At 37.9% G+C, this 13,028-nt stretch overlaps 1 pseudogene; it reads right to left on the reverse strand.

Moving 5' to 3' along the window:
* Positions 1-853: 853 nt before the first annotated feature.
* Positions 854-2,846, reverse strand: LOC137963275 (pectin acetylesterase 12-like; annotated as a pseudogene).
* Positions 2,847-13,028: the final 10,182 nt, after the last annotated feature.

The following is a 13,028-nucleotide window of genomic DNA, read 5'->3' on the forward strand; positions in this document are numbered from 1 at the left end:
TGCCATCACTCCTTTCTGCCAGTAATAAAGGTTTTTTTTAACTAAAATATGAACAAATTTTTCAGTGTTCAATGCACATGTGGTCTTTGTCTTCAAGATCAAATAATAGGTCTCTATGTTTCTGTTTTTAATGAAAGTGTAATGGTTGACTACTTAGGCTTCCATAAAATAATGTTGATCTTTTACATGTGGGTGCATGACCGTAGGGAACTGCCTTCCATCGCCCTCTTTGCTCTTGTTATCTCTCATGATTTGATTTGATTGCCATATAAGTCTACAGCCTTGGCCAACCGGATAGCCTTTATAGCATTTATCCCACAAAAAGGGAAAAAATTAATTTCAAGTAAATAAATTTCTTAGTACTTTAATAGTAAGTGACTGAACTAATTACCAATTAAAGGGAATTTATCTACCATTAGAAAGAAAATTTTGATAAAAGAAAGCAATTTTTCTATCATTTATGTTTTTCTGCAGTGACAAATAACCATATTCTTATACTCGGTCATGAATCACTCTAAATTCGACGAAAGAACAAAAGAGCTTGCATACATATATTCAAGAAGATTCTTATTAATCTATTTCCCATACTAATCAGGTAATTAATACATGTCTTATTATTTACCCTTTTCACTGGAAAACTAGAAACAATAACTTCCCTCTTTAATATTGCTTGCATGGGGGAAGTAGATTCCTATAGAAGGCACAAGAATTGACATGCAAATTACAACATGCTAGACACTGCAGATGCTAACTGGGTCTCATATTCTACACCTTTTTGTTTCAAATCTTCTTGATATGAATATGCACCTACATCGAGTGCAAATAATAGTGAAGAGATCCAATGCAGACTTCTTCAGTGAAAGACGAGGTTGTGACAACTCTTGTCACAAGGGTATGCACAGTCTATCATCTTCACTTCAGCTCGGTCAAAGTACCAATCACCGATAGCTTCACTTCGGCTAGGTCAAAGTACCAATCATTGATAGCTACAGCGATTCTCTGCTGTCAACAAAATTCAGATGTTTGTTTTTCAATGAGAATCTAAGAGCAAAATAGTGACAGAGTTTTGAACCAAAGCACTCTTCCATTCTTTTCTTCCCCAGACTTGGTGAATGAAAATTTAAATAGAAAAGAGTAAATTGAAACTACACCCATAAACCGAACAGTCTGGCTATGGTTGCCACTTGACATATCAGCTCTAAGTTTGACAGAGGGAGGGAGAGACAATCCTAATACCTTGTTCCTGATGATAGGAGAATTGTTGGCAAACCATGTGTCCTGCCTCTCTGATTGGCAATGGGCGAAGCATGAATTTATGAACAACCCAGTTTTGCTTCGACATTGAGAACCCTTTAATAGTTGCAAGCATTTTATTCTTAAAATCTGTTTAAGAAGATAACACCAAAGCTTCAAAGGCATTTCGAGGCCAATTATTGACATAAATAACACTAAAGTACAAAGGTGAATAACATTGAAACAGAAGTACTCTGGAAGAATCTGATTTGTCCTGGTGTGCACCTTTCATAATTTAACTTGCAAGCATGCCATTCACCATGCGGATGTGCCGATGGTGGACACAAACTAGCTTGTACTAGAAAAAAAAACAAAAGAAAATTGAATAAGAAACAATTCAAAACATTAGCAGACATATTCAGTAAAGGATCATTCAGAATCTACAAAAGTTTACCTGCCAAACATCATATGCAGCATTTAGAAGAAAAAGTGGGGTCTTAATATTATCCACAAAATTTTTAGGGAAGAAACATTGCAACAAAGTTGGAACCACATACATCAATATCCAGTTTATAAGTTTTTATGTGAGAGTACAAGAGAGAATAAAAAAGAAGGATAAATTTACAGAAGTTGGATCCTTATGCGATGTACAAAAGGATGGCAGGAAAGAGTCTATGCATATCAATTCTCATTTATTGTGCTCATTTATGATGATCCTGCAGTATTTTCAGTTAGCAAGAAGCAAGCACCGAATCAATAGCCTTGGCATAATTTCATGCTTGGCAAGTATTTGATTGAGATAAAAACCTTTAGAAAAGAGCATGATCCATGACCCCTTGATTCCACTCATAATGACAATAATACAAGAAAAAGAGCTGAAAAAAGCAAGCCACACGCATCGAGGAACATCCCGGCATCAACAAGACACTTAGACTTTTATTGATCTTGGAAAGAGTTCTCTGAACTTTTCACAATGTATTATGGATGATAAACCTCCAGTAGAACAACCGGAAAGAAGAGCATAGAATGCACCAACTAGATAAAATCACCAAAAACCACAAGATTGTGAGTTAAAGTCCTTACACAAAAGAAGTGATAAAATCATTAGATGAAAGACCAAACCTCCTTAGCATAGCGCATCCCCTTTGACATCAGAGCTTCCATGGCAGCCAACAAAATTCGCTGCCCACGAAAGACAAGCCCAACAGCCTAAATAGAAAAGAGGAAATAAATATATGTAGGAATTGGTCTAGTGCAAGAATGATTATGGTTGTTTTCACCAGAAACAAGAAAATAAATAGAAACAAATATCCCAAAGTACCTGGTTTACACCTTCTCCGCTAAAGACTGCCCCATCACATATAATGGATAAGGGATAGTGAGGTCGCAGAGAGACGGAGACTGGAGAGAGATGGTGGAGAAGAGAGGGAGTAGAGAGATCAAGGGCCGTAGGGAGATGAGAGGGAGGGTGTGGGAGAGAGGGCGAAAAAATAAAAAATGAAGAGACCCAAAGTGTGAATGTAGGAGAGAGAGGGGAAAAAATCGACGAGGGTTCGAACCCCCGGTGTTTGGTTGATCATGATTGGAAAAAACGGGCGGAAACCTGATTCCATAACTTAAACTGTAGAGATGATTTTTGGATTCATCTTAGTCATCTAGATGACTTGAACTCTGGTATTCTACTGACGTAAGGAGATGAACTGAATAATGCGGCTGAAGTTCATCTCCAACGACAACTTGACCTCCCCCCTTCCCCCCCTCCCTCATAAGTAGATTTCGATAATTATATTTTGTCTTTAGAGGAGCTCATTTGGTCTTCGTGCAAAAACTATTAGAATTGAAGTCAATCAATTTGTGTGTTGTTTTCCTAGAGTGAGCATAAAGGTGATTTGAAATCTGTCACCATTAGCATCATTTGTGCTCAAAATTCAATCTTCTTCGTGTCTGAAAGCTTTTTTCTGAGCTGATGGGTTAGTTCAATCGAGAAAGAGAATAGCTAAACTGATTTTTATTTCATTAACTAAAATTGTAGAATGTTTTTATTTGCCTAGCATACTCAGAATTTTTTCTTTCTCCCCCATTTATCAAAGTGCCCAATTTTATTGATTGCACCTCTCCATCCTACCAATCTGTTAGGTTCTTCCCAAGCCATGGATCGAGTCACCCTTCTTTCCTCTCTTCCCTCCATATTTGTTCTTGACGCTGGAAGAGGATTCTTGTTTCTAGAACGTAGAATGATGGAAATTGAATAGAATGATTGAGCTTTGAAGAAAGCTCAACCTGGACCTAAAAGGGAGAATCCGACCTAGACCTCTGAGGGAGAATCCGACCTGTTTACTCTAATTTTCTCAATACTTGATTTCTCCTTCCCTTGACGGACCCCTAAATAGGGTTGAGGACGGAATTACAAAAGTCACCCATAGGTCAAGTGGTTCATGCCACATTACATCTAAACCAAACCAAACCAAAGTAAACCAAACCAAGCCAAATGAAATTACATTAAAAGTAAATTGACATAATTTAATTCCTATGCCTGTGGATTACTCGTGATGCTATGGAGTCCATAACACAATCTCTTCCTCGGATTCCCTCTCCACCCGTGTTTTGTTGGTCTATTCCACATTCCCTCCAAAAAATAAAATAAAAAATTAAAATCTTAAGCAAAAATCGAGATATAAAATATTAAAAAGGAGCGTTATGTCGTTCGACTAAAGGATAAAACATTTACCGTCCGTGTCGAAACTGAACCAAACTGCATTAATAAAGGAAAATAAAATAAAATCGTACTTTTTCCCCTCTTCTCTTCTTCCCGAATATTTTGAATGGTTAAAAAAGAAAACAAACTATAACTGCAAATATGTTTTGCCACCCCTAACCGCAACATTACTAGGGAGAAATTAGCTGGTGGCAGAGGAACAATTGGCAAAAAGGGGTGCAACACGAGGAATTCCCAGGAGGTCACCCATCCTAGTACTACTCTCGCCCAAGCGTGTTTAACTTCGAAGTTTTGATGGGCTTTCTTTTAATACAATCCACACAAGTACAAAAATCACTAAAGTCAAGAGCCTCAATGACTCCTTCATTTACTAAACTCTTAATTCTAACAATGGAAATATTACCTAATCTCCTATGCCACAACATAGAGGGTTTCTCATTTATTACACCATGTTTAATGACAACATCTGTATCATGCACAATTACAAGACCACAATTAAGGGTAGAATTTAAAAGAAGTTTGAATAACCATCATCCAAATTACTTTTTCCAACAAGAATATTGTCTTTCTACAAATGAAGGAAATTAGTAAGGAACTTGAAACTGAAACCACAATATAAAAGTCTAGAAATTGAAATAATGTTTCTTGAAAAGGATGGAACATAAAGGTCTTTTCAAAGTCTAAAACAAAACCAGAATTAAGGACAAGTCTATAGGTCTCAACTGCCCCCCACATATGAACCCATCTTGTTTCCTAAATAGTTGGAACATTAACATTTCATCGGTTTTCGTTGGTTTAAGAAGCTATGCATGGTGTTAGCAACATGGATTGTAGTACCATAATCAATCCACCAAGTGTTATAACAAATATTAACCATATTAGATTCAAAACACTCTAAAGAGATGAGATTACCTTTCTTTTCAAGCCAATGCTTGAATTTGGGACAAGTCTTCCTTTTATGTCCTTTCTTCTTACAAAAGAAACATTTGATATCTCCCTTATTAACTTAATTAAGAGGGGTTTTTCTCTTCTCGTTCTTAAATGGTTTCTTGCCACGAGTCGTCAAATTTTAAATTCCAATCCCCTCTTGATTCAGCCTCCCTTCCTCTTGTACACACATGGTCAGAAGTTCATTAATTGATCATTTCTTCCTTTGTGTGTTGTAAGAGATCTTGAACGGTCTGTATTCAGACGAGAGCAAGTAAATGATGAAGTAAACCAGAAATGACTCGGACATCTCAATCTCTAACAATTTCAGTCTAGCGGTAATGTCCCACATTTGCACGATGTGCTCATGCACACCTTTGGTGCCTATATATTTCTTGGAACACATTTTCGTCATCAGGGTGCTTGCTAATTGTTGATTTTTAGGATTCCATGAATTTAGCTCATGGAGAAACAGGGAAAGAAACCCATTTGGGAGAAAATAGGAGGAAGAAGTGTTATGGAATTGATTACAACCCTTCCCTTGAAGCTCTATGTATAGATTAATAAAACTACTATATTATAATAATACCCTTGAAATTAGGGTTTAGGGTTTAGGGTTTTAACCCAAGAACTTTATGAGATGACCCTTTATTTACCATCCTACCATCAATGTATATGGGCCTATGGGCCTTCTCCTTGATCTGTGGGCCTTGAGCATGTCTTCAATATATCTTAGATGCATGAGTCTTCCTGGATCTTTTGGGCTTGGGCCCATCTTCTAATACACTTGGATATGTGAGTCTTCCTTGGTCATGTGGGTTTGGGCCCTGTCTTCCTACACTCCCCCTCAAGTCGGGGGTGAGAGAACAGCATAAACCTCTAGCTTGCTGCAAAAGATATTTAAAATTATTTTTTGTATAATATGCCTCCATCTTCCAACACTCCCCCTCACGCTGCTGCTCTCATTCATGAGGCCCATCCGGACTAATATTTGTGAGAGTAAATCACTCTTAGCCGTTAAGACATTGCTTTGAATTGTCCACCTGCACCACCTTGTCCCTCCACAGGACAACGACTCTAGAGTGGTAGAGTAATATATGATATTAATAGGGGAAAGTACCATAAATATAATAATAAGTTCCTCCGTCAAGGACTTCGAACGACAAAAATATGATATTTTTTATGGGGATGAAATTCCTTAGTCATGGACTTCCAACCACAAAATTTTTTATATTTTTGACAAGGATGAAGTTCCTCCGTCATAGACTCCAACCCACAAATAATTTTGATATTTTTTACAGGAATGAAGTTCCTCTGTCATGGACTCCCAACCACAAAAATTTGATATTTTTGACGGGGATGAAGTTCCACCATCTCGGACTCCCAACCACAAATAAATTTGATATTTTTTACGGGGATGAAGTTTCTCCGTCATGGACTCCCAACCACAAATAATTTTGATATTTTTGACAGGGATGAAGTTCCTTCGTCATTGACTCCCAACCACAAAAATTTGACATTTTTTATGGGGACAAATAAATAACGGTATTAGGCTACCTCTTCTTAAAAAATAATGTCTCATCAGAAGAGACACAATAACATCAATTAAAATGGGCCCGTGCCCTTTTAACATGACCCAAAATAATCCTTGTAAAATTGACTTATGAAATAATTTAATGCACATATCTGTACCAAATAATATGCTAACCAAGGAATAATCTGTCAATTCTTCACAATAAAACTTCAACCAGAGAAAAAGTTACCGAGTCGCGCCTAAATATTTATAAAACTTGGGCATGTATACCAAGGCAAAAAATAAGTGGCCCGGGTTAGTTGACACGGATTGAGTTGACTCAGTCCGAGTTGCAATGGGTTGACTCGGTCTGGCTGGGAACTCGGGCGCTGGATTGACTCGGGCTAGTCCAGGTTGTGCCAGCAGGCCGTAGCGCTGATAAATTTGTGTTTCCTAACTTAGGAAACATGAAATATTTGAACAGTGAAATATTCGTCTTCCTCGGTTTCTTCGGCGGAAACAGAATTCGGAGGGAGCTCGGAAGGAAAGTTGCCAACCCTCTTCTTCCCGGACGCAGAGCGGAAACTCGGAAGGAAAGTTTCCAACCCGGCTTCATCTTCTCCGTCAGCGGTGGGTCATCTTTCCCCGCGGCCGAACAGAGAACGACGAAAAAAAAAACGCTGCAGCAGTACATCTTCTTCCCGGACGCCGACGCTGTGATGAATTTGGTGACGAAAACAATTGGCCGGAAACAGAATTCTGGACGGAGTAAGCGGCTTGGGGAGAGAAGTTTTTTTCGCAAGCTGTCGTCGTCTTCGGCCTCCAAAAAAAAATGGCAGCAGCAGCATCGGCGGTGACGGGAAGCCTTCGATAGAGGACGGTAAGCTGGACTGGTGCTTCTTCTCCCGTTCATGGTGTCATCGTCTCCGGTAACGGCGACGTGACCTTCGGCAAAACAGAGCTCGGGAAGACGCCATGGATTTGCTCAAGAGTGAAGACAACAGATTATATACCAAGGGTAAGGCAGTTTATCGAGGTGGGAAGCAAACAATACCAGCAACAGATTAATGAGAGAAAAAAATAGAACTCCATCTCATCATACTCTAGCAGACAAATAAACCTAAGAAAGAAAAACAATACCTTTAAAATAAACCATAAATTTCACTAACTAAAAATAACATTATGAGAAAAGAAAAATACTCTGTTTCTGAATCTTGAAAAAATCATACTCGGAGTCTTAAAAATCAAAGCTATGATACCATGTTGATTTTCAGGACTCCATGAATTTAGCTCATGGAGAAAAAGGGAAAAAACCCATTGGGAGAAAATAGGAGGAAGAAGGGTTATGGAATTGATTATAACCCTCCCCCTGAAGCTCTATTTATATATTAATAAAAATACTATATTATAATAATACCCCTGATCTTAGGGTTTAGGGTTTAAGGATTTAACCCTAAAACTTTAACTTAATTACATCAATAACCCTTTATTTACCATCTTGTCATCAATGTATGTGGGCCTATGAGCCTTCTCCTTGATCTGTGGGCCTTGAACCGTTTTCAATATATCTTAGGATGCATGGATTTTTCATGATCTTATGGGCTTGGGCTTGGGCGCATCTTTTAGGACACTTGGATATGTGAGTCTTCCTTGGTCATGTGGGCTTGGGCCCTGTCTTCCAACACTAATATTTTGTCAGAAGTCTCAAACTGATCTTGAATAGTTTTAAGATATTCTTTTGCTTTGGCAAAATCAAGGATGGATCCATGGATACTTTTCCCAATGAGAGACTTGATAAACATAAAACTTAAGCGATCTAATCGCTCCCAGAGATCAAATGATATTTTTTCAACTCGAGTACTTGATTCCATGGGCCATGGAGGTTCATCCACTCGAAATGCCAAATCAAGGTACTGTATGTTAGGAATTGTACGCCCTAATTCCAAACTAATGAGAGCAATAATAAGAAATGTGGAAGAAGGACAAAAACAAACACGAAAATACACAACAAGGTTTATACAGGTTCGCCTCAAGGTGAGACTACGTCCTGTCTTCCGCCATTGCAATAATTCACTATGAAGATGAAATAACTTACAAAGAGAAATCACCTTTTTCAGCGAACCCCCAATTTAAAGAGAAAACTAGAGAAACCGCATTACAAGAATGAAATTCCTAAACCGCCCTTAATGAAACAACAGTCAATATATCGTGAATCGGATGGGGACTCTGCCCCCCTTCCAACCCCCATGTCGACCTTTCCGGGAAGGTCGATCCGCAACCAACTTAGCATAAGGCGTTAATTAGGCTCCACCACTTGACACCGCACTCCATACAAGCATGATTTTCTCCTTCCAATCATCATAATTATTACCATTCAGATGAATAATATTGGACGAATGAAAATTTGGAACAGATAAAGTATGAAGAACTGCAAAATAAACAACAATGTTTACTAAAACATGCAAAAGAAGCAAAAACTGAATATTTACCCATGTAAATAAATTCAAACAAATTAATCAACATGTGAGTAGGCTTAGATTATAACACAAACGATTTATATCGCTTTATGATGGCTTCATAAATTTATCTCTAAAGGAATTTTCTAGGCCTGTGGGCGGCTAAAAATTTGTTTTGAATTTTCCTATCCAATTCTAATTAATCACTTAAAAATAAAAATTACCACGTGAGGTTAAATTATTAACTTTCCATAGTTAATCAAAAAATTTTATGTCATTAACTTTATATGACTAAACTTAATGTCACTAGACATTTTTCATAATTAAGAATGTTGTGGTTATTACTTAATTATTCAAATGTAAACCAGACTATGACATCAAAATAATAGACTAAAATTTATGCCAATTATTAATTTCTTATATTTAGGTCAATCATAATATGCATAGAAGATTAAGTATGCATAAAACCTAAATAAAATTTTCACATATAAAAATTAATACATATTAAACATTCATATATGCATATCCAATTATTTAATCCATATGCACTCAAATGAAAAAATGGAAAACTAAAATATTCTATTTTTTCTGTTATATATATATGAATTAAGTGTATCCAATGATAACACTGGGGTTGGATGGGCCGTGAGCACGTTTGGTGCTCTTGCGCGTACAGTGGTGCGGGACAGCCAGAGAGCATGATGTCGTGCTCTTGGCTTTGGCTGCGCTTCAACGAGAGCACGGAACGCCAACACACACTACACCGGTCTCCGCTCTGTTCGGTCGTGCCACTCTTGGCTGCTCACTACCTGGTGTCTCGTCCAATCATCTCATTCTCACCATCCTCGCACCGCTGTCTCCTTCCTGAGGTGCCATCGTCGCCGATGTGCGTCCGACGAGCACAACACCTCGGTGTATACAGGCTTACGTTACGACATCTCTCTCTCTCTCAGTGCTCTGTGACTGCTCCTCTCAACTACGGTTCGATGTGTAAGACATTTCACAAAACATCACCTAGGCAGTTCATGATCCGTCACTTAAGTGACCCATCCGTCGTAATGTTTTCCAGTGACGGTGGTCACCGATTACAACCTTTCGGTTTCCCGTCGTTTGGTAGTCTCCTTTGATGGAGAGGAGCCTATAAAAGTAGGTATGGTCTTGCAGAGGTATGTATGAACGTTGTCATCGACGAGCCTCTGTGATAGGCGAGACATTCTGTTCGTCGGAGAAGATAGCGGAGAAGCTCTGTTCGTTGGAAGTTGACACCATGTCAGGAGGGATGATTTTGGTTAATAAATTTCATATATGGTTTCGAAATTCTATTTAAAACATTCTTACATGTGGTATCAGAGCTTCCTCTATGATATGGAGTCATTTCCGTGGAGAGGACCTCTCTGCGAGCGCCGGTGTTCTGGAGCCAACCAGCGTCTCGCTCGGTGTTGTACTTCTGCGGGTGTCACCGTCAAATGACGGCAGCCGAAGTCTAATGGGAGGCGACGTCCGGCAATGGGCTGCCGTGGACGTTGAGCGTCATCTCTGCGCGTGAAGACGACCTTCAGCGCACGTAAATAAAAAAATTGTAACATAGGTAAAAAAAATTCATTTAAATAACGAGTTGACTCAGCTGAGTCGACTCGTATCGATTGCTCATGATCGGTCTAGATGCAACAAGTCGAACGAGTTGACTCGACTTGGACTTTATCGAGTCATTTGGGTTGAATCAGATGAATTATTAATTGACATTCATTTTAGTCAATTATTTTTTATGTCATATTTAGGTATACATTTGAATAATTGAGTAATTACCACAACATTCTTAATTATGCAAATGTCAAGTGACATTAAGTTTAGTCACATAAAGTTAATGACATAAAAAAATTGTGATTAATCACCGAGATATAATAATTTAACCCCACAGGGTAAATATTATATTTATGTGATTAATCAGGATAGAAAATAAATATTTAAAAAAAAATTCTAGTTGCCCACAGGCCTAGAATATTCCTTTACAAACAAATTTCTAGATCCCATCATAAAGAGACATAAATCACATATGTGTTATAGTCTAAGCCCACAGGACATATTATAATGACATGGTGATTTATTTATTTGGATTATTTATATAGATAAATATTCAAATTTTGGCTTTATTACATGTTTAGTAAGCTTGTTAACTACTTTTTGCAGCTCTTCAAACTTTATTTGTCCCAACCTTTGATTCTTCTATTGTTCCCCTCAATGGAGAAAATTATATTCAGTGGGAGGAGAAAATTCTACTGTTATTAGGGTGCATAGATCTTGACTTGGCACTTAGAGTGGACGAACCTCCAAAACCCACGAAATCTGTTTTATGATAGAAGTGAAGCACTAGATGTTTTTAAAGTCCATAAAGCAGAAGTAGAGAAATAATTAAGTAAACAAATAAAAAACGTGAGATCAGATAGAGGTGGTGAATATTATGGAAGGTACACTATAAGAGGACAATTGCCTGGTCCTTTTGCAAGGTTTCTTGAGGAACAAGGTATTGTGCCACAATACACAATGCCTGGCTCACAGTCTCAAAATGGTGTGGCTGAAAGAAGAAACCGAACATTAATGGATATGGTGAGGAATATGATTGGTAACTCTGGTCTCCCATTGTCTTTGTGGACTGAAGCTCTCAAAACTGCAGTCTATGTACTCAATAGGGTTCCAACCAAGGGGGTTCATAAAACGTCATTCGAGTTATGGAAAGGTTGAAAACCTAGTTTAAGGCAAGTACATGTTTGGGATTGTCCAGTTGAAGTTCGACTTTACAATCCACATGAGACAAAGTTAGACTTTAGAATAGTCAGTGGACATTTCATTGGCAATGTGAAAAAAGTCTAAGGGATACATATTTTATTGTCCATCTCATTCGACAAGAATTGTCAAATCTAAGAATGTAAAGTTCCTTGAGAATGATGAGATTAGTTGGAGTAGCCAACCTCGAAACTTAGTTTTTGAGGAGCATACAAATACTCCACCTGCTTCTACAACTTCGGATAGATTGGTTGTTGTTCATAAAAATCATAAGGATTCAATTATTCAAGTACAACCAATAGTTGAGGAACCATATCATCATGAGGATACTCCGATAGATCAGGTTACTCAACATGCTCAACCTGAAATGTTGAAGTGCCATTAAGAAGATCTTCACGAGTTAGGAAACCTGCAATCTCTTCAGATTATGAAGTGTATTTTCAAGAATTTGACATGGACATTTGTGCTGAAGATGATCCTATTACATTTTCACAGGCCATGAGTGGAAAAAAATCCACATTATGGAATGATGCCATGAAGGAAGAGTTGGATTCAATGGCTAATAACCAAGTCTGAGATCTTGTTGAATTGCCTAAAGGGGGGAAGGCCATTGGCTGTAAATGGGTTTTCAAAAAAAAAAAAAAAACTCTTTAGGCAACATTGAAAGATATAAGGCAAGATTTGTAGCCAAAGGATTTACTCAACAAGAAGGAATTGATTATAACGAAACCTTCCCTCGTGTTTCAAAGAAGGATTCATTTCGGATAATTGTGGCATTAGTAGCTCATTTTGATATGGAGTTACATCAAATGGATGTGAAAACGACTTTCCTGTCTGGCCGGGGACATTGTTCGGAAACATCGTTGCCTCTCTTGGACACTATCTAGCTGGGAAGCGCCAGCGTTTTTGAGATCCACCAGGCACACAACGTATTGACAGTCGCACATGCCACCAATGGCGATCGAAGATGCGCAGGGCTCACAATGCCTCATCGTAAGTCTACGTCCTTCTAACCTCAAAAACGACACATAATTTTTTTTTACTGCAAAATAAAAACATAGATAATATTTTTTAAAAAAAATAATGGAATTGTAATCAAGACGAGAGATTCTGGTTTGATTCAACCAGAATTTTAAAGCAATATAAAATTCTTAAAAAGAAAAGTGCAAGCGGAAGATGCATACCTCCAGTCATGGTAGATAAAATTCTAGGAATTTGCAGAGAAACGTCGAGTTTATCCAAAGTGTTGTTGATGGAGAAAACTCAGACTTATTTCTAGACCAAATCCCATTTAACATACAATCCTTAAACCCTTTTTCCCCATCAAAACAGGAATAAGTTGTAAATGCTCACTATCCTTACTTCTAAGGGAAACTACCTAATAATGGGTTAAACCCAAAAA

This window comes from Aristolochia californica, unplaced genomic scaffold, assembly GCF_029961685.1.
Source record: "Aristolochia californica isolate CCGP_79_NKW_82.1479 unplaced genomic scaffold, dmAriCali1.0.hap1 SCAF_4, whole genome shotgun sequence".
Taxonomy (NCBI): domain Eukaryota; kingdom Viridiplantae; phylum Streptophyta; class Magnoliopsida; order Piperales; family Aristolochiaceae; genus Aristolochia; species Aristolochia californica.